At 44.3% G+C, this 22,049-nt stretch overlaps 1 long non-coding RNA gene across 1 annotated transcript; it reads left to right on the top strand.

Annotated features, from left to right (window-relative positions):
- Positions 1-14,981: 14,981 nt before the first annotated feature.
- LOC143810109 (uncharacterized) lies at positions 14,982-15,397 on the top strand. The gene is made up of 3 exons (XR_013222654.1): positions 14,982-15,013; positions 15,091-15,162; positions 15,380-15,397. It is a non-coding gene; the product is annotated as an uncharacterized LOC143810109 (long non-coding RNA).
- Positions 15,398-22,049: the final 6,652 nt, after the last annotated feature.

Genomic DNA, 22,049 nt, shown 5'->3' with positions numbered 1-22,049 from the left:
GTCCCATGCGGCTCCAAGGTCACCAGATCATAACAGTACAACTGGCCAGCAATGAGTTAAATGCATCTCAGAAGAAGGGAAGAAAGGTGTTGAGCCATTTTTTTTTCTGTAGCCTGCTTTGTCTTTTCTTCCCTCTTTTTCTCTGGGTGACTGAGGAGTCTTGTGCTAGCATGGATGTTCAGGGATTAGGTTCTCATGTAGACCAGCTTGCTGCTAGGGTACAGAGTATTTCTGATTATATTGCTCAGACTCCAGTTTTAGAGCCTAAGATTCCTACTCCTGATTTGTTTTTTGGGGACAGGTCCAAATTTTTGAGTTTTAAAAACAACTGTAAACTGTTTTTTGCTCTGAGACCTCGATCCTCTGGTGATTCCATTCAGCAGGTTAAAATTGTCATCTCCCTGCTGCATGGCAATCCTCAGTATTGGGCATTTTCCCTGGAATCTGGGAATCTGGCCTTGCTTAATGTAGACGCCTTTTTTCAGGCTTTAGGATTATTATATGATGAACCAAATTCTGTGGATCAAGCGGAGAAGACCTTGTTGGTCCTGTCTCAGGGTCAAGAAGCAGCAGAATTGTATTGTCAGAAATTTAGAAAATGGTCTGTGTTGACCAAATGGAATGATGATGCTTTGGCGGCAATTTTCAGAAAGGGTCTTTCTGAATCCGTTAAAGATGTTATGGTGGGGTTTCCCACGCCTTTCGGTCTGAGTGATTCTATGTCTCTGGCCATTCAGATTGATCGGCGCTTGCGGGAGCGCAGAACTGTGCGCGCTGTGGCGTTGTCCTCAGTGCAGATGCCTGAGCCAATGCAGTGTGACAGGATTCTGTCTAGAACGGAACAACGGGGATTCAGACGTCAGAATAGGTTGTGTTTTTATTGTGTCGATGCTTCTCATGTCATTTCAGTCTGCCCTAAGCGTACCAAGAGGATCGCTAGTTCATTTACCATCAGTACTGTACAACCTAAATTTCTGTTATCTGTGTCCTTGATTTGCTGATTGTTGTTGTTGATCTAGTTGCGGTGTCAGTTTAGGGTTTGCGGTCAGTACAGGTTCCACCTACTCCTGAGAAAGTCCCATGCGGCTCCAAGGTCACCAGATCATAACAGTTCTCACCCTGCTGCTCGCCTGTCTGTGCTGCAGTGTTACTTCTGCCTTCCCGCTCCCCAGCTGATGTGCGACATACCAACAATGTGGAAGTCCAGCTTGCATAGTGACAGTGCGAGCAGCAGCAGGCAATAGTGAATGCAGGACACACAACTGAGTTGCACTGCAGAATAACTCCTCTTCCTCACAAATGAGTGGTACTCCATGCAGGATATGTGTGCCATCTTGCACTGCTTCAGATATTGCACCAATATGGCCAGTGCGGATAATGCCATCATCAGAATTGCTATAGCACTTATACACCTGCTGGTAAAAAGAATTCAGGCCATGATGGATGAGGTGGTGGCACTGGAGGAAGAGGAGTAGTAGGAGCTAGGCCAATTCACACCATTATCAGGACTGTCATCCACACATGTCTCGAAGGGTGGGTACTGTACCAACTGCAGCCAGGTATCCAACTGTACAGCCAGTGGACAGTTTGGGGGGATGATGAGGAGGAACAACCTTGTTCAGTGCAGGGTGGAATTCCGATGAGCTAACCGGCATAAAGGAGCATGGCTGGGGTTGGGATACCGAGTACCCATCTACCACCGAGGACAGCTTGTCATTGCCTTTGGGCAGCCTGACACACATGAGTCAATACATACTGCAGTGCCTGCGCAACAATCGCCGAGTTGCCCATATTGCCACTAGTGCAGATTACGGGGTGACCACCCTGCTGGATTCCTGCTATAAGGATTACGTACCATCATTACTTCTGTCACTGGTGCGGGAGTGCCAAATGCATGAATGCAAGCACAAACTGGTAGAAAAACTACTTATGGCTTTCCCACCTGACAGCAGGGTCTCAGTGGAAGACCAAGGCAGAGGCGAAGGATAAAGTCACCAAGGCATCTGGTGTACCACCAGCACCTCAGAAGGCAGGGTAAGCTCACCCGACATGTGGCAAAACTTTATGAGCATGCCAAAACACAGCACCACCATGTAATAGGGTCTGTATTAGCAGGAGCGAGCCTTGCTACAACACGGTGTAAGACTACGTGTACACACATCTCCACACATCTCCATTTACTAACAGACGGGTCTGCCGCATTTAAATTCTGAGCCTTCAAATTGGACACATGACCTGAGCTTGCCCTTTTTGCCTTGGAGGTGCTGACCTACCCTGCGGCAAGTGTCATGTCGTGTGTTTAGCATGGAAGGATTTGTGATAGCAGACAGGCGTATTCGCCTGTCCACATACAATGTGGGAAACCTAACATTCGTTAAAATGAACAAGGCATGGATTCCACAGGACTTGTGCATACCGTTGGATGACTAGACAACTATATCATCCGCACCCAGCTAGTATTCAACTCTATTGGCCATTCGTTTCATTTGAGTGCCTCCTCCCGAAATAAGAAACACAAAAACCTGTTCCGCCTCTTCCAGCTATACCGCCATGTCCACCTCTTCTTCCACTTGGACCTACGCCTTGTAATTCCAGATACCAAGTTTTAGTTTTCTGAAAAATAGATGGTTTTAAGTCAGATCAATAGAAAACTAAAAAAGACACAAGAAAAAGAAAAAAGTACAAAAAATGTTAGATTACTCCTTCCTTGCCTCTTCCAACCATGCCCACATCCACTTCTTCCTCCATTTGGACCTAGGCCTCATGTTTCTGGATAGCTAGTTTTATGAAATCTAGTCAGTTCCATAAAAAAATCTCCCTCCCTCCCCAAAAAAAGGAAAAAATGACAAAAAAATGACAAAAATAAAATAAAAAGTTGGATTATTTCTCCTTTGCTTCTTCGACCCATACCGCCACGTCCATCTCTTCTTCCGCTTGGACCTAGGTCTCCTAGTTATAGATTGCTAATTTTAGTTTTGTAAATTCTAGGTTGTTTTATGTCAGTTCCATAAAAAATAGTGAAAAAACAAACAAAAAAAAAACACATGTTGGATTGCTGTTCCCTTGACTCTATTTATTTATTTAAAGGGACTCTGTCACCTGAATTTGGAGGGAACAATCTTCAGCCATAGGGGCAGGGATTTCGGGTGTTTGATTCACCCTTTCCTTACCCGCTGGCTGCATGCTGGCTGCAATATTGGATTGAAGTTCATTCTCTGTCCTCCATAGTACACGCCTGCGTAAGGCAAGATTGACTTGTGCAAGTGCAGTGCCCCAGAGTCCTGGTCGTTGCAGTACTGATGCTCCGCCGCTAAGGGGGGCTATGGTACGTCTGATGGCACTGAAGGAGTTCACCTGACCAGGTATCACAGACACCAATACACTTCACAGTCTGGCCTCCAGGGGGAGCTAAGGGCGCTATGTATTAGGCCACTCCTCACAATCTGGTAAAACTGGGGGTTAGACAGAAAGTTAGAGAGAAGCTGACTGGGTTGGAACCAGGCAACATCCTGTGGCAGAGGGTGTTGCAAGGGAAGATTCAGGGGGGTCCCTGTCAGGGGTGGGATCCTGACAGAGGCCTAGCGAACAGAGAGAACGTTACGAGACCGCACCTGCACCTGATCGCGGCGGTACCCTAAGAAAGGACAAGAAGCGAGGTTTATTGTGCTGAGTGAGAAACGAGATCAACGCAACAAGGAGAAACACCAGTAGGAGTCGTGCTGTACCGGAACGCCGAGGAAGTATAGAGCTCCAGGCCTAACTTGAAACCTACGGCAGGACAGTCAGTTATATGCGGGCTGTCTCACTCAAATCACCTAAGAAGACATAGGGGGCAACATTTGGAGAGGGGCGACTCTAGGGTCCCGGAAGAGCTCCGAGCCTACCCGTCATATGGGTGCGTCCTAGCCATATCATCTGGGGGACGAAGCAGAACATCATAATCGAGTTGTGAGGGAACTTCAGAAACAGAAACAATAGTTGTGGGGACTATCCCGTAAGCACAGCAGGGGAGGACCACAACACACAAGTGCTAGAAGGTAGGCACAGATTTCCACCTGCAAAGGGAACCCTGGAGGTGCCATCGGACCGGCCGGACTTGCGCAGCCCGGTTAACCGTATTCCGGACTGAGGATCCTGAAGCCTTCAGTAAAGAGGTAAAGAGACTGCAACCTGGTGTCCTCGTTATATACTGCGACCTGCACCGCACCACCACAACATCATTACCATCCACACCTTCCATTGGACACCCCTCAGCAGGGTCACGGACCGGGTCTAGCCACCGTGACAACCTCAGAACAGAGACTCAGAGGCCCGGTACCGGGTACCCCTCGGCCCTGCGGCAGTGGGGGCGCTACAGAAGTCTGGGGGGCAGTGAAAATGTTGAAATAGATGGAAAAAGTGCTGAATGGAAGGAGAACAGCATGGGGCAAACCCCTGGAATTATCTTTGACTACCAGTAAGCTGCTGAGAACAATGGTGTCACACTTTTATTCCACTTTAAGAAGGACTGACAATAAAACATTCAAAATCAAAGAGAAATTGGAGTTTACAGGAAAAAAAATTTTTTAGGAAACATTCTTTCCTATATAATACCTTGTATATAAGGTAAAATGTAACAAAGATTTTAAAGAAATAATTTAAGTAAATCAAAATTGAAATTTTTATAAAAAAAAAAAAGAGAAATTTCAATGTAATATATGAAGGAAGCAAGAACTGCCAGAAAATGTGATGGAAGTGGGACTCAGATACACTCTGTATTAGGCTGGGGTCACACATGGCGTAAGACAATACGCCACGTATTATACGTCCGTACTACGGCCGTAATACGGAGAAATGTTCCCAAAATAGTGATCCGTAGTCAGGGTGTGTCAGCGTATTTTGCGCATGGCATCCTCCGTATGTAATCCGTATGGCATCCGTACTGCGAGATTTTCGCGCAGGCTTGCAAAACCGACATCTAATGGATTTATGTGCTCAAATGTTAGGGAAAACATATATACAGTATATATATATATATATGTATATATATATATATATATATATATATATATATATGTCATTGAGACACATATATATATTCTGTATTTATATTTACTTCAGCGCGATATCTGTGAACAGCCGGTAATTCAATTGCCGGCTTTTCATTTCTCCTACACAAACCCGACAGGATATGAGACATGGTTTACATACAGTAAACCATCTCATATCCCCTTTTTTTTGGCATATTCCACACTACTAACGTTAGTAGTGTGTATGTGCAAAATTTCAGCGCTGTAGCTGCTGAAATAAAGGGTTAAATGGCGGAAAAAATTGGCGTGGGCTCCCGCGCAATTTTCTCCGCCAGAGCGGTAAAGCCAGTGACTGAGGGCAGATATTAATAGCCAGGAGAGGGTCCATGGTTATTGGCCCCCCCTGGCTACAAACATCTGCCCCCAGCCACCCCAGAAAAGGCACATCTGGAAGATGCGCCTATTCTGGCACTTGGCCACTCTCTTCCCACTCCCTGTAGCGGTGGGATATGGGGTAATGAAGGGTTAATGCCACCTTGCTATTGGAAGGTGACATTAAGCCAGATTAATAATGGAGAGGCGTCAATTATGACACCTATCCATTATTAATCCAATAGTACGAAATGGTTAATAAAACACACACACATGATTAAAAAGTATTTTAATGAAATAAACACAGCGGTTGTTGTAATAATTTATTGTTCTCGCAATCCATTTCCAGGCCCTTGCTTGGCAAAATAATAAACACACAAGATACATACCTTCTGATGTCAGATCACGTCCCACGAAGTAATCCATCTGAAGGGGTTAACTAATATTACAGGCAGAGCTGCGATAAACCACTCGCTCGTGCCTGTAATCCCCCGGGTGCTGAAAGGAAAGCAGGATCTGTACTTACATTGAGTCGCGGTGAGGCGCCCTCTGGTGGATGTTCTCATGAACTGCAGCCTGGGAACTTTTTCCCACGCTCCAGGTCATATGAGGACATCCACCAGGGGGCGCATCACCGCGACTGAAGGAAATGTAGGTCAATGACCTACATTTAATTCATTCGCCGGGAATTACAAGCACGGAGCACAGCTGCATTTAGCAGGGCTCCTGCCTGTAATATTAGTTAACCCCTTCAGATGGATTACCTCGTTGGACGAGACGGTTCACCAGAAGGTATGTATCTTGTGCGTTTATTATTTTTCCAAGCGAGGGTGTTCCTGATGGATTGCGAGAACAATAAATTATTACAACAACCGCTGTGTTTATTGCATTAAAATACTTTTAAATCATGTGTGTGTGTGTTTTTTAACCCTTTCATACAATTGGATTAATAATGGATAGGTGTCATAATTGACGCCTCTCCATTATTAATCTGGCTTAATGTCACCTTCCAATAGCAAGGTGGCATTAACCCTTCATTACCCCATAGCCCACCGCTACAGGGAGTGGGAAGAGAGTGGCCAAGTGCCAGAATAGGCGCATCTTCCAGATGTGCCTTTTCTGGGGTGGCTGGGGGCAGATGTTTTTAGCCACGGGGGGGCCAATAACCATGGACCCTCTCCTGGCTATTAATATCTGCCCTCAGTCACTGGCTTTACCATTCTGGCGGAGAAAATTGCGCGGGAGCCCACGCCAATTTTTTCCGCCATTTAACCCTTTATTTCAGCAGCTACAGCGCTGAAATTTTGCACATACACACTACTAACATTAGTAGTGTGGAATATGCAAAAAAAAAGGGGATATGAGATGGTTTACTGTATGTAAACCATGTCTCATATCCTGTCGGGTTTGGGAAGGAGAAATGAAAAGCCGGCAATTGAATTACCGACTTTTCACTAACAGCGCTGCGTATTTCTCGCAAGTCACACTGCTGGTCCGTGTGGAATCCGTATTTTTCTCGCCCCCATAGACTTTCATTGGCGATTTTTTTGCGCAATACGCTGACAAACGCAGCATGCTGCGATTTTGTACGGCCGTAGAACGCCGTATAATACTGAACCGTAATATACGGCTAATAGGAGCAGCCCCATTGAGAAGCATTGTGCCGTATGTAATGCGAGTTTTACGTACGTAGTTTTTGCGCTCTTACGTACGTAAAACACGCATGTGTGACCCCAGCCTTAGACATAAAGGTGGACCTCATACACATTCTGTTCAAATTGTCATGTAGTGCAGGAGCAGTATCCCAAGGTTAGATGCAGCCATTTTGCATGTGAATATATTTTCTCAGGAGTCTTTGAGAAAGCCTATACACACGCAAAACGGCCTTAGGTCATCCTGAGTTACAGTTACTCCCATGTACCTGCTAACTGAAATTAACAGAACAGAACGGAATGGAAATTTAACCAAATGAAGCTACTGGTGCCCAGTCATCTACATGGATTTATTCCATTCATCTAAGCTCAAAGGTCCTACTGAACCTCCTAGCTCCCGGGCCCAGGTAGAATTACATCCCCTGTACTTTTTGTAGTTCTGCCCCTGACAAGAGTGCTCACATATACGATTATGGAAAAAAACTCAATTTTTGTTCCAGATAAAGGAAGGCTTTGCTACCTCACTGGTCAAACAAAAAAAAATCATTTTTATAATAGATTCCTGTGCAAACGTTTCAGAAAAAGGAACAAAAATCATCTCACCCACGTCAGTTTCCCTCTATGAATAATTCTGCTTTCTATTAACAAAGTGTATTTGGAGCTACCAGAGCATTACATAGAGTTAATTATAATTTTACTTATTCCTCACTTATCACTGTGACAGAAACCTGCTGAACGATGTAACATAAAATTAATGACCCCGGTCTTCTTGTAACTAAAAGTTTCTATAAAATATACTTAAACTATAATTTCTATCCCTGCAAGTAGGAATAAGTCTACGTTCACATTAGCGTTCGGCGCCGCAGCGTCGGGCGCCGCAGCGTCGCCGCATGCGTCATGCGCCCCTATATTTAACATGGGGGCGCATGGACATGCGTTGTGCTGCGTTCTGCGACGCATGCGTTTTTTTGGCCGCAAGCGTTGGGCGCAGAAAACGCAGCAAGTTGCATTTTTTTTGCGTCCAACTTTCGGCAAAAAAGGACGCATGCGTCGCAAAACGCAGCGTTTTAGCGTGCGTTTTGTTGTGTTTTTGTTTGTGTTGTGCGTTGCGTCGCCGTCGCTGCGGCGCACAACGCAAATGTGAACGTAGCCTAATAAATTGTATCTATGCATATGTCAGATACCCAGTTTCTTAAGTAGTAAAATATTTTTACAGCAAGGTATAATAGAATACTGAATAATACTATATATGTAGTTTAAGTAGTTTAAGAAGGAGCAGTAGCATAAATATAATCGCTATGCTCATGGTGGTGATGTATTCAGTCTTGGTGTAATATAAAAGCAGGTTCATGTTCATGTTGTATCTCAGTAATTTAATTATATTCTGCTCAAAAATGTCTTCCATAGAGAAGAGAACCTGCAGTAAAGACTAAGGTGATGTCAGCAGACAGCTACTGATACTTTGCAAGGTCAAAGGCTTTACATATCCTTGTTAAAATAGTAACAGTATCTGAAAGCTGCGTCTCACCAGTTAAGTTAAATAAAATGAAGTTGTCACTCAATGGATGATGCAAATAAAAAGTTTAATGCAGTCGACACATAGTAGTACTAAATACAGACATTTTGCTCCGTAGGACCTTCCTCAGTGTACCGACTGCTTGGTGAGAAATTGTAGGAAATATTGTTAGGGCTCAGTGTCCCTCAGGTGTATGTCCCGTGGGATTAATGATGTTGTAATCAACAATGTAAACCATAGGTTTCAGGTTCCCGCTTGTGCCCGTATGTAGAGGGTGTGAGGGAAGAGGGAGACTCCATTTTGGATTTATGAATTCAGGCTCCATAGATTACCCAGATCTCCCTTCACTCCTGAAATGTGGCCCTCACCCTTGGGAAAAGTACACAGATTCCCAAAAGGACAGAATTTTACCATTTGGACCGAGATTTGGAGGCCACATGTTAATGAAGACAAAGATGAGCAGAGCTAGAACCCCCTGCTGTCTTTTGTTCAAGGCAGCCAACATCAAAGCAAACTCTAGACCAAACGTTACCGACACCTAGAGATGAATCACGAGAGTACCATGAAAGCTAGCCTGAGTGTCAGTGACATCTAGAGATGAATTATGAAAGTATCGTGAATCTCAGGGTTAAGTCCAATGTACCACCAGAACCTGTGAGCCACCTGCATGCACCCCTGCTTCTCACATTGCTCTAGCGGTTCCGGATATCAAGCTATCGAGACTGGCTCTCCAGAACCACTTAGCCAACCCAAGTTTGGACTCTCTGTATCAGTTCAGCCCCAATGAACATTTGGACCTCCTGCTAAGGAGTTATGACTCATCCTAGATAATGGGAATTATTTCAGCTTACAAGGTCGGGGGAGGAGAATCCAGTCCAACACAGAGGGGTGGTGGCAAATATGGAAGAGGGTGCACTAAGGGTTAAAAGTTAGCTCCACACTTTCCGCTTCATCTTTCTTATGCCATGGAAGCCATGTCGTGTCACCTGTGAAGACGGACCAGAAATTAAAGAAGTAACTGTGGATTCGAGCGCTTCCTTGGGGCCCACATGCTATAAGAAATGGTAACTTGAAGCATACAGCTAACTGCTATCCCAACCTGTTCCCTAATTTTTATCTGTACCTCTGGCTGTCTGTATATTTCTCTGTATATATGTGTAGTTTCTAGTGCGCCTTTCGGCAATTAAAAAATCAATTAATTTTGGGCTGCTCTTTTATGTTGAAACCCAATCTCCCATGTCCGTGAGTTCGGCTAGTACTTATACACTACCTGGGGTTGGTTTCTGACCGGGCTTATATCTAATGGGGAACTGGTGGAAGCATACCATTCTGGTGTTATTGGGGGATGCTGGCAGTGACGGATCAGAGGTTTATATACAGGGTGGTCCAAAAGTAGGTGGACAGTATCTGTAATAGGGTTATGAAGGGGGAGATTTATCAAACATGGTTTTTGGGGTTCAAAGTTCTCACCACACATCTAGATAAGTTTCTTGGGGGGTCTAGTTTCCAAAATGGGGTCACTTGAGGGGGGTTTCTACTTTTTAGGTACATCAGGGGCTTTGCAAATGCAACATGACGCAGACCACTCCATCAAAGTCTGCATTCCAAAACGTCACTACTTCTCTTCCGAGCTCCGACATGTGCCCAAACAGTCGTTTACCCCCATATATGGGGTATCGGAGTACTCAGAATAAACTGGACAACAACTTTTAGGGTCCACTTACTCCTTTTACCCTTGGGAAAATAAAAAATTGCTGCTAAAAGATCATTTTTGTGACTAAAAAGTTAAATGTTCATTTTTTTCTTCCATGTTGCTTCTGCTGCTGTGAAACACCTGAGGGGTTAATAAACTTCTTGAATGTGGTTTTGAGCACCTTTAGGGGTGCAGTTTTTAGAATGGTGTCACTTTTGGGTATTTTCTGCTATATAGAACCCTCAAACTGACTTCAAATGTGAGGTGGTCTCTAAAAAAATGGTTTTGTAAATTTTGTTGTAAAACTTTTAACCCTTATAACTTTCTAACAAAAAAAAAATTGTTTCCAAAACTGTGCTGATGTAAAGTAGACATGTGGGAAATGTTATTTACTAACTATTTTGAGTCAAATAACTCTCTGGTTTAACAGAATAAAAACTAAATAATAATAAATCAAAATGAATGTTATTGTTTTGTGTCCACCTACCTTTGGACCACCCTGTATATATTCACAGCCTGGGACTGGTGATATATATACCGCCCTCACTGCAGAGTGCCTCGATAACCAGTACGTGACAGGGCGGCCTCTCCGGCGACTACTTATCTTAGGTGAAGTTCCCTGACTGACATGAGGGTAAGGGGGGTGCAAGAGAGCTGTGACTGTGTAAGCTCCATCACAGATTGGTGACGGCGAGGCGATATCTGTATCCCCCTGTCCTCTCTCGTGAAGGCTTTTCTTTTCAGAGGGGTTCAGAGTCGGATCTCAAAGCAGTATTGACCTCTGGTCATGGTCATAGTTATCTATATAAATAAATATAGATATATATATGGATCAAACTTGGAACAGCATCTCGTATTACCAAATTGTAGTGCAGCGCTTTCCCAACCACTGTTCAAATGGCCTCCAATAATAGATGCAAAAAAAGGAAAACAGCACAAAAATATAGAAAAAAAGGGCTTTAATGCCTGAACGGCGTGGCAACGTTTCGGATATCTTTATCCTTTTTCAAGTATATATATATATATATATATATATATATATATATATATATATATATATATAAAACTTCATTCTCACCCCCAGTGGGGGTGGTATTTGTTGTCCTTTCTCATTCTCGGGTCCTCTACCAGAGGCCTGGGAGTTTTAGGGTTCTGCGCTAGATCTTAGTTGTTCCTAGCATTGCGCTTTTCTAGACAGAGGGCTCAGATGTTGCTCCTGGGATCTGTTGTAGCCATTCTTCCAACTTAGGGGTCACTGCTCCAAGTGCTCCTATCACCACTGGTATCACTGTTGCCTTCACCTTCCACATCTTCTCCAGTTCTCCTTTGAGGCCCTGGTATTCCTCCAGCTTCTCATATTCCTTCTTTCTGATGTTGCTGTCACTTGGCACTGCCACATTTATTATCATTGCTGTCTTCTGATCCTTGTCTACTATCACAATATTTGGTTGGTTAGCCAACACCTGCTTTCCATCTACATAGTTTCATAGTTACATAGTTAGTAAGGCCGAAAAAAGACATTTGTCCATCCAGTTCAGCCTATATTCCATCATAATAAATCCCCAGATCTACGTCCTTCTACAGAACCTAATAATTGTATGATACAATATTGTTCTGCTCCAGGAAGACATCCAGGCCTCTCTTGAACCCCTCAACTGAGTTCGCCATCACCACCTCCTCAGGCAAGCAATTCCAGATTCTCACTGCCCTAACAGTAAAGAATCCTCTTCTATTTTGGTGGAAAAACCTTCTCTCCTCCAGACGCAAAGAATGCCCCCTAGATCTTGATGTCCCACAGGAATTTAGCCCTTTTATTCTCCACCACTTTTTCTCCCACCTGGACTTAGGGGGACTTAGCCCATATGCTGTGCAGATGTTCCTGTATACAATTCCCACTACTTGGTTGAGGCATTCGGTATACACTGTTCCTGCATTTTGCATCTTGCCACTATGTGTTGGATGGTTTCTGAGGTTTCTATATTATATACACAATATGCATATGTACGAGTCTCTTAGTTATAACGGTATGCAGATATTGTCAAAGTAAACATAACTTTTGATGCACAGATAGGTTTCTGAATGTGACCCATAATAAGCTTGCAGTCTTTGACAATAATCTATCTATAGTGAAAGTCGATAATTTCCAGGACCTCTAGTCTAGAGATGGCCAACCTAAATCTTGTGGGCCATTAATCTTGCATCAGGAGCCACTGAGGAGTAGGTGTTCACCCAACTATCTCTGTACTAACAATGAAGCACATTTGTTGCAGTTGAGACTTGGCAAACATCTTCATTGTGTTTGACATCTCATCAGATGGAAAATCAAGAGCTTAAACCAAAGTTGTACTTTTGCTCAACACCAAGACCTTTCAAGTGCTTCAGCTGAAGACCAGCACCTCACTATATTAGCACAGAAACAACTGGGGCTTTGCATTTGCCCTGTATGCTGAATAGAAGTTTTCCATGGTCTCACTCTTACATCCATGTGATTTGTCCGCTTTCCTTGCAACTTTTAAACAGGGATACATAGGATTTGATTTGGCTTGTTGACTATTCTTACCTTCCTCTGCCACTTGGTGGAATCCTAGTCCTTTGACATTGATATGGCCCCAACCTATATGCAAACTCTACAGTTAATCCATTAATTTTGTCCCTTCTACATCTATTTGGTACTTTGCTGGTCAGCTGTGTGACTCACTTAGAGAGCTTTCTTTGTTTCCTGTCTACTTTTTTGTTTCATCAGTTGATTTTCACAATTTGCAGCTTTTCCCCTGTAGCATTGCCGACATAACAATTGTCTCCTTTTAGACTATATCTTAGATATAGTTGCAAATCGTTAATATGATTATTTGTAAATCTTTGCCTACAGTTTACACTTGTATGGTACATTATAATGTAAAATGATAAATAACCTATGTGGAGGAGTACTGAGACTCCGTTTAGCCTTGTGATGACATCTATCTCTTTATCAACCACTTTCCCAATATTCATCAAAGAGCAAAGTAATGAACAAATGAGTATGCAAAAGCTATTAACGTAGAGAAAGTGCTAAATCAGATAAATATTTCTAAACCCATATGACTAAGCAGCATAGTTTATTGTACAAAAATAAATTCCTTATGACTGGCATATTCAAAGAAATTTCACCAAAATGAAGTGAAGATGTATGAATAATCTGAATGAGCTGTCTTTTAGCTGTTGCTGTTGCTCTTTATTACTCTTTTTCTCTTGATGTTGGATTTGGCACCTTTTTGGTTCTTCATTCTTCTGGGTTAACTGCCCCCTACCACTTTCTATGCCAGTTGTATGAAGAGTTGTTTCTGATTTTCTCTGACAAACATTAACATTTTGAGATTCGATTGGCTGTTCGCAAAATAAAATACTTACCTGGCACCATTTCCCACATTATGAAGCTTCAGAGAAAGGGTAAACTTCATTTTCAATTTCTGCAATGGCTTCACCAAAATGTCCTGCAGCTACAACATTTAGTGGATTATCATACCCTGTACAGTGGTGGTCAGTACCTGAGCCATCACAGACCAGCGGTTCTCATCGGAACACAGTTTGTACGGTATAGTCATTTTCCACTTCCAGAGACACTGGATAAGTCTCTCTCCTGCAGTGCATAAGCTGTTATGGACAATGGGGACCTCTTTCTCTCTTCTGTAAAGTGTAAGCTCTTATAGACAGTGGGATCCTCAATCTCCTGAGGAGTATAAACTGTTATGGACATTGGGGGCCTTGCTCTCCTGAGGAGTGTAAGCTCTTATGGACAGTGGGGACCTCGCTCTCCTGAGCAATGTAAGCTCTTATGGACATTGGGGACCTCACTCTCCTGAGCAGTGTAAGCTCTTATGAACAGTGGGAACCTTGCTCTCCTGAGCAGTGTAAGCTCTTACGGACAGTGGGGACCTAGCTCTTCTGAGGAGTGTAAGCTCTTATAGACAGTGGGGTCCTCGCTCTCCTTAGATTTCAACAGATCTGCTTATGTCTAAAAGTTGTGCTTAGAGAAAGAGACTTTTTCACAAAGAGAAAAGTTTGGTGCGGGATTTTCATCAAACAGATGTAGTAATTTATTATACAGATTTCACATCTGTTCTCACGTTTTCTTATTATAATCACAACAAGAAGTCTGGTTTAGGCTGGTTTCACATTTGCGGTTGTGTCCGCAGCATTTATGCTGCATACTTCTGCATGCCTCGTGTTTTCTTATTTTTAACATTAGGGCTACAGGTACATGCGATTGGATGCTTTTTGCCGCATTTGACAACGCATGCGTCGTTTCGTTGTCTGCGGCTTGGCGTGGTAAAAGCAACATGTTGCAATTTTGGAGGTGTGAATTTGCCGCCTAGAAATCTATGTGGTTGTTTGCGGAAGGAATGCGTTGAAAAAATGCATTTCAGTCTATGAGAACGCATGCGTTCGCAAGCACACGCGTTTGTTTGAGTTTGTGAGCGTATGTGTTTTTCCACAGTAAACCTGTCTAGACACTGATTAGCCACCCCCCACATACAAACTGATAAAAAGAGAGAGTGGGCATTTGTAGTCCACAACTCTGCAGACTGGGAACAAGATCAGACACTGGAGAACACCTGTGAGGAATATCCACTTTGGACAATGTGAGTATAAAAGCCAATGTCTTTCTTTTCTGTTTTCTCTCTTTATATGTACTAATAATTTCTGTCTCTTTTTTCTTGCTGCATTCATCAGAATGTCATCGTCTTCTTCCGAGGAGCTTCTTGGCCCTGAACATGGTGGAAACGAAAGTGAAGTGAGTACTCACGTCTTCAGATTGGTAAGTATTCTCTGTCACATCTACACATGAGACAATTTTTTTTTCTTTTTCAGAACAGTTCTTTAACTGCAGCAGAGGCCGAGCAGCAGGAGCAGCATGGACAAGTTCGTGTGGCAAGGTGGCATGTAAGTATACCTGACTGATTGTACTCTGTTTATTGTATCCTGACTGTACTATTCTTGACTGTTCATTTCTTCACTTTGCTTATTTCTTTACCTTTTTGTTCTTGACTCCTTTTTTTTCCTTGACTTTAATTATTCTTGCCTGTTTTCTGTCTCTGTTGTTTTCTTTATTTTCCTTATTTTAATCTCTCCAACATTAATGTATTTCTTTCTTTTATAGGTTCCAGAACGAGATGAGGACCTCATTGATAATGATAGCCTCATCTCCCAGGTCCATGAGCGAGTCCCTTTGTGGGACACCCAGATTCCGCAGCACTCGGACAACGTGACAATCTGGCGACTATGGAATGAGGTGGCCCAAGCGATGATGGATGGCTGGGATGACGCCCCGGCTCAGGTCCGCAAGGCATTTCTTAAGTATTAAAAAAAGAAGAATGTCCAGCTCCACCGAATCCGTGAAGCTAAAATTTCTTTATTCACAAACTTGTAGCATAGGGGCTACAAACTTCAGCACAAACCATATGGGTGTGAATGTCAGCGAGTTTCTGGAGACTAAGCTCCCTCAACTAATGCATCATGGGTGAGCTGGTTTATTTCTCTTTTCTTCAAAATTTCGTAAGTATTGATATGCGGTGTGATGCAGCAGCAGCACCCAGACCCTAGCGTGGCCTTCACCACCACCAGCATGCAGCAGCAGCACCCAGACCCTGGCATGGCCTTCACCACCACCAGCATGCAGCAGCAGCACACGAACCCTAGCATGCCCTTCACCACCAGCATGCAGCAGCAGCACCCAGACCTGTTATGGTTCTCAATGGCAAGAGAACATAGCCCAGCATACATAGGAACTAGCTCTTGGAAGGATGGAAACTTAAACTGACCATGAACTAAACCTGCCGCACAACTAACAGTAGCCGGGTAGCGTAGCCTGCGTTTTATCCCTAGACGCCCAGCGCCGGCCGGAGGACTAACTAATCCTGGCAGAGGAAAATATAGTCCTGGCTCACCTCTAGAGAAATTTCCCCGAAAGGCAGACAGAGGCCCCCACATATATTGGCGGTGATTTAAGATGAAAATGACAAACGTAGTATGAAAATAGGTTTAGCAAAATCGAGGTCCGCTTACTAGATAGCAGGAAGACAGAAAGGGTACTTTCATGGTCAGCTGAAAACCCTATCAATACACCATCCTGAAATTACTTTAAGACTCTAGTATTAACTCATAACATCAGAGTGGCAATTTCAGATCACAAGAGCTTTCCAGACACAGAAACGAAACTGCAGCTGTGAACTGGAACAAAATGCAAAAAACAAACAAGGACAAAAGTCCGACTTAGCTGGAAGTTGTCTGGTAGCAGGAACATGCACAGAAAGGCTTCTGATTACAATGTTGACCGGCATGGAAGTGACAGAGGAGCAAGGTTAAATAGCGACTCCCACATCCTGATGGGAACAGGTGAACAGAGGGGATGATGCACACAAGTACAATTCCACCAGTGGCCACCGGGGGAGCCCAAAATCCAATTTCACAACAGTACCCCCCCCCTCAAGGAGGGGGCACCGAACCCTCACCAGAACCACCAGGGCGATCAGGATGAGCCCTATGAAAGGCACGGACCAGATCGGAGGCATGAACATCAGAGGCAGTCACCCAAGAATTATCCTCCTGACCGTATCCCTTCCATTTGACCAGATACTGGAGTTTCCGTCTGGAAACACGGGAGTCCAAGATTTTTTCCACAACGTACTCCAACTCGCCCTCAACCAACACCGGAGCAGGAGGCTCAACGGAAGGCACAACCGGTACCTCATACCTGCGCAACAATGACCGATGAGAAACATTATGAATAGAAAAAGATGCAGGGAGGTCCAAACGGAAGGACACAGGGTTAAGAATCTCCAATATCTTGTACGGGCCGATGAACCGAGGCTTAAACTTAGGAGAAGAAACCCTCATAGGGACAAAACGAGAAGACAACCACACCAAGTCCCCGACACAAAGCCGAGGACCAACCCGACGCCGGCGGTTGGCAAAAAGCTGAGTCTTCTCCTGGGACAACTTCAAATTGTCCACCACCTGCCCCCAAATCTGATGCAACCTCTCCACCACAGCATCCACTCCAGGACAATCCGAAGATTCCACCTGACCGGAGGAAAATCGAGGATGAAACCCCGAATTACAGAAAAAAGGAGACACCAAGGTGGCAGAGCTGGCCCGATTATTGAGGGCAAACTCCGCTAAAGGCAAAAAAGCAACCCAATCATCCTGATCTGCAGACACAAAACACCTCAAATATGTCTCCAAAGTCTGATTCGTCCGCTCGGTCTGGCCATTAGTCTGAGGATGGAAAGCAGACGAGAAAGACAAATCTATGCCCATCCTAGCACAGAATGCCCGCCAAAATCTAGACACGAATTGGGTTCCTCTGTCAGAAACGATATTCTCCGGAATACCATGCAAACGAACCACATTTTGAAAAAACAGAGGAACCAACTCGGAAGAAGAAGGCAACTTAGGCAGGGGAACCAAATGGACCATCTTAGAGAAACGGTCACACACCACCCAGATGACAGACATCTTCTGAGAAACAGGAAGATCCGAAATAAAATCCATCGAGATGTGCGTCCAAGGCCTCTTCGGGATAGGCAAGGGCAACAACAATCCACTAGCCCGAGAACAACAAGGCTTGGCCCGAGCACAAACGTCACAAGACTGCACAAAGCCTCGTACATCTCGTGACAGGGAAGGCCACCAGAAGGACCTTGCCACCAAATCCCTGGTACCAAAGATTCCAGGATGACCTGCCAACGCAGAAGAATGAACCTCAGAAATGACTTTACTGGTCCAATCATCAGGAACAAACAGTCTACCAGGTGGGCAACGATCAGGTCTATCCGCCTGAAAATCCTGCAAGGCCCGCCGCAGGTCTGGAGAAACGGCAGACAATATCACTCCATCCTTAACGATACCTGTAGGTTCAGAATTACCAGGGGAGTCAGGCTCAAAACTCCTAGAAAGGGCATCAGCCTTAACATTCTTAGAACCCGGTAGGTATGACACCACAAAATTAAACCGAGAGAAAAACAACGACCAGCGCGCCTGTCTAGGATTCAGGCGTCTGGCGGACTCAAGATAAATTAAATTTTTGTGGTCGGTCAATACCACCACCTGATGTCTAGCCCCCTCAAGCCAATGACGCCACTCCTCAAAAGCCCACTTCATGGCCAAAAGCTCCCGATTCCCAATATCATAATTCCGCTCGGCGGGCGAAAATTTACGAGAAAAAAAAGCACAAGGTTTCATCACGGAGCAGTCGGAACTTCTTTGCGACAAAACCGCCCCAGCTCCGATTTCAGAAGCGTCGACCTCAACCTGAAAAGGAAGAGCAACATCAGGCTGACGTAACACAGGGGCGGAAGAAAAGCGGCGCTTAAGCTCCCGAAAGGCCTCCACAGCAGCAGGGGACCAATCAGCAACATCAGCACCCTTCTTAGTCAAATCAGTCAATGGTTTAACAACATCAGAAAAACCAGCAATAAATCGACGATAAAAGTTAGCAAAGCCCAAAAATTTCTGAAGACTCTTAAGAGAAGAGGGTTGCGTCCAATCACAAATAGCCCGAACCTTGACAGGATCCATCTCGATGGAAGAGGGGGAAAAAATGTATCCCAAGAAGAAAATCTTTTGAACCCCAAAAACGCACTTAGAACCCTTCACACACAAGGAATTAGACCGCAAAACCTGAAAAACCCTCCTGACCTGCTGGACATGAGAGTCCCAGTCATCCGAAAAAATCAGAATATCATCCAGATACACGATCATAAATTTATCCAAATAATCACGGAAAATGTCATGCATAAAGGACTGAAAGACTGAAGGGGCATTTGAAAGGCCAAAAGGCATCACCAAATACTCAAAGTGGCCCTCGGGCGTATTAAATGCGGTTTTCCACTCATCCCCCTGCTTAATTCGCACCAAATTATACGCCCCACGGAGATCTATCTTAGAGAACCACTTGGCCCCCTTTATGCGAGCAAACAAATCAGTCAGCAGTGGCAACGGATATTGATATTTAACCGTGATTTTATTCAAAAGCCGATAATCAATACACGGCCTCAAAGAGCCATCTTTCTTAGACACAAAGAAAAAACCGGCTCCTTAGGGAGATGACGAAGGACGAATATGTCCCTTTTCCAAGGACTCCTTTATATATTCTCGCATAGCAGCATGTTCAGGCACAGACAGATTAAATAAACGACCCTTAGGGTATTTACTACCCGGAATCAAATCTATGGCACAATCGCACTCCCGGTGCGGAGGTAATGAACCAAGCTTAGGTTCTTCAAAAACGTCACGATAGTCAGACAAGAATTCAGGAATCTCAGAGGGAATAGATGACGAAATGGAAACCAAAGGTACGTCCCCATGCATCCCCTTACATCCCCAGCTTAACACAGACATAGCGTTCCAGTCGAGGACTGGGTTATGAGATTGCAGCCATGGCAATCCAAGCACCAACACATCATGTAGATTATACAGCACAAGAAAGCGAATAATCTCCTGATGATCCGGATTAATTCGCATAGTTACTTGTGTCCAGTATTGTGGTTTATTACTAGCCAATGGGGTGGAGTCAATCCCCTTCAGAGGTATAGGAGTTTCAAGAGGCTCTAAATCATACCCACAGCGTTTGGCAAAGGACCAATCCATAAGACTCAAAGCGGCGCCAGAGTCGACATAGGCATCCGCGGTAATAGATGATAAAGAACAAATCAGGGTCACAGATAGAATAAACTTAGACTGAAAAGTGCCAATTGAAACTGACTTATCAAGCTTCTTAGTACGCTTAGAGCATGCTGATATAACATGAGTTGAATCACCACAATAAAAGCACAACCCATTTTTTGTCTAAAATTCTGCCGTTCGCTTCTGGACAGAATTCTATCACATTGCATATTCTCTGGCGTCTTCTCAGTAGACACCGCCAAATGGTGCACAGGTTTGCGCTCCCGCAGACGTCTATCGATCTGGATAGCCATTGTCATGGACTCATTCAGACCCGCAGGCACAGGGAACCCCACCATAACATCCTTAACGGCATCAGAGAGACCCTCTCTGAAATTCGCCGCCAGGGCGCACTCATTCCACTGAGTAAGCACAGACCATTTACGGAATTTTTGGCAGTATATTTCAACTTCATCTTGCCCCTGAGATAGGGACATCAAGGCTTTTTCCGCCTGAAGCTCTAAATGAGGTTCCTCATAAAGCAACCCCAAGGCCAGAAAAAACGCATCCACATTGAGCAACGCAGGATCCCCTGGAGCCAATGCAAAAGCCCAATCTTGAGGGTCGCCCCGGAGCAAGGAAATCACAATCCTGACCTGCTGAGCAGGATCTCCAGCAGAGCGAGATTTCAGGGACAAAAACAACTTGCAATTATTTTTGAAATTTTGAAAGCAAGATCTATTCCCCGAGAAAAATTCAGGCAAAGGAATTCTAGGTTCAGATATAGGAACATGAACAACAAAATCTTGTAAATTTTGAACTTTCGTGGTGAGATTATTCAAACCTGCAGCTAAACTCTGAATATCCATTTTAAACAGGTGAACACAGAGCCATTCCAGGATTAGAAGGAGAGAGAGAGAGGAAGGCTGCAATATAGGCAGACTTGCAAGTGATTCAATTGAAAGCACACTCAGAACTGAAGGAAAAAAAAAAAAAAATTTTTCAGCAGACTTCTTTTTTCTCTCCTTTCTCTGCCAATTAATTTAACCCTTTGTGGGCCGGTCAAACTGTTATGGTTCTCAATGGCAAGAGAACATAGCCCAGCATACATAGGAACTAGCTCTTGGAAGGATGGAAACTTAAACTGACCATGAACTAAACCTGCCGCACAACTAACAGTAGCCGGGTAGCGTAGCCTGCGTTTTATCCCTAGACGCCCAGCGCCGGCCGGAGGACTAACTAATCCTGGCAGAGGAAAATATAGTCCTGGCTCACCTCTAGAGAAATTTCCCCGAAAGGCAGACAGAGGCCCCCACATATATTGGCGGTGATTTAAGATGAAAATGACAAACGTAGTATGAAAATAGGTTTAGCAAAATCGAGGTCCGCTTACTAGATAGCAGGAAGACAGAAAGGGTACTTTCATGGTCAGCTGAAAACCCTATCAATACACCATCCTGAAATTACTTTAAGACTCTAGTATTAACTCATAACATCAGAGTGGCAATTTCAGATCACAAGAGCTTTCCAGACACAGAAACGAAACTGCAGCTGTGAACTGGAACAAAATGCAAAAAACAAACAAGGACAAAAGTCCGACTTAGCTGGAAGTTGTCTGGTAGCAGGAACATGCACAGAAAGGCTTCTGATTACAATGTTGACCGGCATGGAAGTGACAGAGGAGCAAGGTTAAATAGCGACTCCCACATCCTGATGGGAACAGGTGAACAGAGGGGATGATGCACACAAGTACAATTCCACCAGTGGCCACCGGGGGAGCCCAAAATCCAATTTCACAACACAGACCATGACAGGCCGGCCACCATCACCGGGCCGCAGGAGATTAGCACACCGAGGCTCCCAAGACAGCAGTGCAGATCCCAAAAAGGGAAAAAAACCACAGACTATCGTAATCCCTCCCCCTCACCTCTCAATGTGTCTGCAATGTCAGGTTTGTCTCGTCCTTCCAGTATGTCTCTGCCGGCCCATGCCTCCAGTACCATCCCTGAACTCCCTGACCCCACTGTTGTGAACTATACTTTTTGGCTCCCTCTTGTGGTCTCTTGTGGTTTGGCACTTGGATTGTCTTTTCCCAGGTTGATTCTCACCTGCTTCGTTAGGCCTGGGGTGTTGCTATTTAAACTTCCTGGATTCTCAGTCCAGTG

Source organism: Ranitomeya variabilis, chromosome 2 (assembly GCF_051348905.1).
Source record: "Ranitomeya variabilis isolate aRanVar5 chromosome 2, aRanVar5.hap1, whole genome shotgun sequence".
NCBI classification, from domain to species: Eukaryota; Metazoa; Chordata; class Amphibia; order Anura; family Dendrobatidae; genus Ranitomeya; species Ranitomeya variabilis.
Note: the sequence above shows the minus strand (reverse complement) of the source record. Positions and strands in the feature narration are given on the sequence as shown.